Raw genomic sequence first — 4,974 nt, forward strand, 5'->3', positions numbered from 1 at the left:
TTAAATATACTTTCAAGGGCCATTGAGCTTGAAATTGAATCTTGAACTTGTTCTTAACTTATACTTGAGTTCGAGGGCTTTTGAGCTTGTTCTTGAACTTGTAGCTTATAGAGAAATCTATGGCGTTTGATCCACGAGATTTTTCTGACTTCTTGTTAGAATTCTGATCCGTTTTATGAATTGTGAGGCTTCTATTTATAGTTGTAAAATTGAGGAGTTATGTTTAGGGGTGTGCAAAAACTGAACCAACCAATAAACCGAACATAAAACAATGTTATTGGGTTAATGGGTTAACGGATTTTTAATGGTTTTATAAAAAAAAAACACTATTGGGTTATCGATTTTTAGTATAGGGTTATTGGGTAAATCAATAACCCTTTAAGACGATAGTAAGTTACTACTATACCTTTCATAAATATTAATAATTTAGCATAATTAGACACTATATCAGTACTCTACACTACGGTCTACACAACTCACACTTCATAGTTCTTCTACTTCACATCAGAAATTCCATATTATATTTTGGTTGAAACATGTAATTGTAGCTTTCAAACTACATCTACTCTTATTGATGCAATTTCTCATTATATTTCTTGTTTTACTGTATCAAATCATTTACAGTTGATTTGTTTGTCTCACTATATCGTGCCAAATTGTTAGAGAAGTGAGAAATCATATATTTATTTTATAAACATTTTCTTATAAGGTAAATCGAATACTTAACCGTTTATGACCAAAAATTCGATAAATAAAAAATTGATAAACAATATCTTATTGGTTTAGCGTACGTAAAAACCGAAAACCGATAAACCGAACCGACTGATGCATACCCCTAGTTATGATTAAAAAAGATTTCCCCTTCGCCAATCAGATTTAAGTGACATGTCTATTTAGCTTTAGCAAAGTGGACTCATTATTTGTAGCCCAAATTACCGAAATTAGACTTTTAATTAAGCCCACATTTGTTGAACTTCAATAATTAATCCAATTATATTCATTTTGACTAATATATCTTTAATTTAATATTATTAGAATCATTATATAAAATTTATATCTAATAAGTTTTAAATGATTACCATGGGAACTCTTAAAAAATACTTTTTTAGAAAGCCTTTGGGGTTTACGGACTAATTTATATTTAACAAGACTTTGAAGTGGAGGTTAAGATAATAAGTTCATGCAATTAAATATTGGGATAAGGGTCTGAAAAATATCCAACTTTGGTCGAATTTGCTGTTGCGATACTAAACTGTCATGAGGATCTATTACCTCTCTAGACTATTTAATAGTGTTTTTTTTACCCCTGAACTATTTAATAGTGTATTTTAAAGGTATATATGTGTCCACGTGGACACATTACTATTTATAATTTTACATTATTTTTTATGTCCATGTGGGCAAATATATATGTTTAAAATACGGTATTAAATAGTCTAGGGAGGTAATAGGTTCTCATGAAAGTTTAGTATCGCAACAGCAAATTCGATCAAAGTTAAGGTATTTTTCAGACCCTTATCCCTTAAATATTTAAAGATACTCAACAAAAATAATGTCGGTCGTCTGATATGTAACATTTGTTCATACAATAAAATTTTTAACTTCTTTAGGAACAAATGCAATTATTAAGGATATCTTATCATGTTCTTGAAACAAATACTTCTTTCATTTCCGCATGAATATATATATATATATTTAATTTAAACTTTTCACAAGACAATCATTAAATTAAATAATAATTTTGTAAATTTTACATGTTTTAATTTAAACGCACAAGATTTTTTCCTTGTTTTCAATTTAAAAGTACAAGATTCAAAAGTCTTATTTTTGTTTGTTAAACTATGTGTCAAATCAAAATCATACTAACACATTATTAAGAACGGGAAATAATATTCTTGAACCAATGTAATTAATCTCATTATATCTTTTTGTCTTAAAATAGTTTTATTATTATATACGTGCCGTCGTGCATCCCACTTATGTTTAACTTGCAAAGCTCCAACATCTCTATTGTATATGGAATCTATATATGTATAAATACCTTTAGAAAGGCCTCTCAATTGATTAAATTTGATTTTGAATTAAGTGCTATAATTTGCTTAATTAACACATTAAATTAAATGGAGAAGAAGATAATACAACTCTTGTTTATATGTTGTATTTTTCATGAACTTATTATTGTGTCAAGTGCACTTCAAGTTGGTTTTTACGCTCAAAAATGTCGTGCAGCCGAAAGTATTGTGCAACAAGAAGTGCAACGTTCCTTCTTTACTGATCGTTCCATCACAGCGGCCTTGCTTCGGATGTATTTTCACGACTGCTTTGTCAGGTACGTAATAATATTCTTTCTTCTGCGTGTCATATACACAAAATTTCGACCTTTCAATTCTTGCTTTGGTTCAATTAATTGTATGTTTCTTGGACGGGTTAATTGGGAATAAATCTACTTGTCATAAAGTTTTTTGAAAATATATTTTTTTATTATTGAAATATCAGAATATAATTATATGTGTGATATAATTAAAGGTGTCAAATAATTGGATTAGATTGACGACATATAGAAAATGAATCAAATTGCAATTCACTCACTTTCTCATTTCTTATCTGTTTAATAATAATCTTCCGAAATTGAACATTTGACTCATATAAGGTTGTGGTGAATGTGCTCAACAATTTGGTACGTGGATATTTATCTTTTATTCATATTTGTATGAGTTAAAATAGATTGACACCTATATTTATCCTTAAAGTGATCCAAGTTATTAAAGTATAATTTGAAATTGCCGACTCTACATATAACAAATTCTGCTATTTCCTAAGTTCTTTTTTTTATTTTTTAAAATTATTTTAATTTTTTTAACAAAGTAGTGATCTCTAAATTGATTGTCTCGTAGAGTTTGGTACATTATGTAAAATGTTCTTCCTCTATCTCAATTTGGTTTTCTTGATTTGATTGGATATTTTTTAATCTAAAGATACATATTCTTTAATACTGTGGTCATACTCATGTCGAGTTGTCAAATTAGGATACAGAACTAAAAAAGAAAATAAGATAATTGTAATAACTTTGTTCAGGGTTGTGATGCATCAATACTGATAGACTCGAAGAACACTGGAAACAAGCAATCTGAAAAAAATGCGGGACCAAACCAATCAGTAAGAGGATATGAGCTTATTGATCAGATTAAGAGCCGACTAGAGTCTGCATGCCCAACTACTGTCTCCTGTGCAGATATCATAGCATTAGCTACTCGAGATTCAGTGGCATTAGCTGGAGGACCTATGTATAACATCCTCACTGGGAGACGAGATGGGCTTGTCTCAAATCCAGCAGAAGTTAACTTACCAGGACCAAGTTTAACAGTGCAAGAAGCATTAAAAATTTTCACAAACAAAGGGTTTATCCTGAATGACATGGTGACTCTTTTGGGTGCCCATACCGTTGGAATTACACATTGTAGTCTTATTCAAGATCATATATCTAGATTTGACGGGAGTATGGATCCTAACTTGTTCACAAGACTTAGTACTTGTGCTGCAAGGAATAATGATCCCTCAGTTTTTTTAGATTAAAGCACGTCGTTTATTGTGGACAATGAGTTCTACAAGCAGATAAGGTTGAAGAAAGGGATCTTAAAAATTGATCAAGAACTTGCATCAGATAGGTCAAGTGCTGGGATTGTTAATAATTTTTCTACAAATCCAAAAGCCTTCCAACAGGCTTTTGCAAATGCATTGATCAAGTTAGGGAACACACAAGTTCTTGAGGGAAAATTTGGAGAAATTAGAAAAAATTGTAGAGCGTTCAACCCTCCTCAGCCGAAAAAACGTCAGCCTCTCCCTCCTAGAAAGAGCTTTCACCCAAAGAAGCCAAAGAATCCTCCACCTCGCAAAGGATCAAAGTTTTCAATTCCATTCCTCGCCCCTTAATTAATAAGCCTCTAAGATTCTTCATTACACCCATAACATTCTACTTATATTATTGCAAGCATGTTTCTAATCTTTTGTCTTTTTAATCCACTGATTTTTTTTTATTAGCTCATTGTTTCGGTTGATTTCATGTTTAGCTCACCAAAAGAAAATAGGCATATATAATACAATAAGTGTTCCCTTTAACTTGAATTCAATGGTCATTTATGCCCTCCAATTTTGTGTGTGCATAAATACACGCTTAAATTTGTATAAAGTTGAACCAATAGACACATTTTGTCTTATGTGGTGTCGTACATGGTAATTTTGTGTCATACGTGTCATTCTACATGATAATTTTGTGTCCTACGTGGTGTCCTACATGTATTATGCCAGTAGGACACTTGTGTCTACTTGTTCAATTTTATAAAAGTTTAAATGTCTACTTGTGTACACCGAAGATTGAAGGGAATAATTATATCCTGAAGTTAATTTAAATGAGATGTTTATGTATTAGTGTGTTTTTTTCTTCTAGTGTTGTTTGTTCTACTGGTGGAAATTCTTGCACTTCTGTATGTTAGAAGGAAAATATAGTGTTTTAGTTTGGGATTACTGGATTAGGGTACTCGCTATTTCATATTTTCTCCATTTCTTCCAACTTCTACTAGGTGGATGACAAGCATTCCGTTATAATATGTGTTCTATAAATTAAATTAATTAAAGCAACGCTTCAAACAACAATTGTAACAGTTGAATTGCGATCTTTTGTCTATACATAACAAAATATCTAGAAAAGAAAATTAAAAAGTTTAATATTTGAAGTTTATCTTTGTTTTTTTTTAAAAATAATTAATTACCAGATGTACCATGCCCGTGCTTAGCACGTGCCCAACAATTTGAGAGAAAATTTTCAATCTCAGCTAGGAAGTGTGAGCTTTCATTTGGTTATCAATTTTCTTTGTTATCTTCTAAATAAAATTACTCACTACATACATTTGATGAAAGTAAAGAAAAAATTATAAAATATTTACAGTAAGAAAGATGTATTAGCATGATTGTAGGAGT

General features: G+C 30.6%; 1 pseudogene; it reads left to right on the forward strand.

Annotated features, from left to right (window-relative positions):
• Positions 1-2,120: 2,120 nt before the first annotated feature.
• Positions 2,121-3,930, forward strand: LOC125821740 (peroxidase 44-like; annotated as a pseudogene).
• Positions 3,931-4,974: the final 1,044 nt, after the last annotated feature.

Source organism: Solanum verrucosum, unplaced genomic scaffold, assembly GCF_900185275.1.
Source record: "Solanum verrucosum unplaced genomic scaffold, falcon-dt-bn FXZP01000210.1, whole genome shotgun sequence".
Classification (NCBI taxonomy): Eukaryota; Viridiplantae; Streptophyta; class Magnoliopsida; order Solanales; family Solanaceae; genus Solanum; species Solanum verrucosum.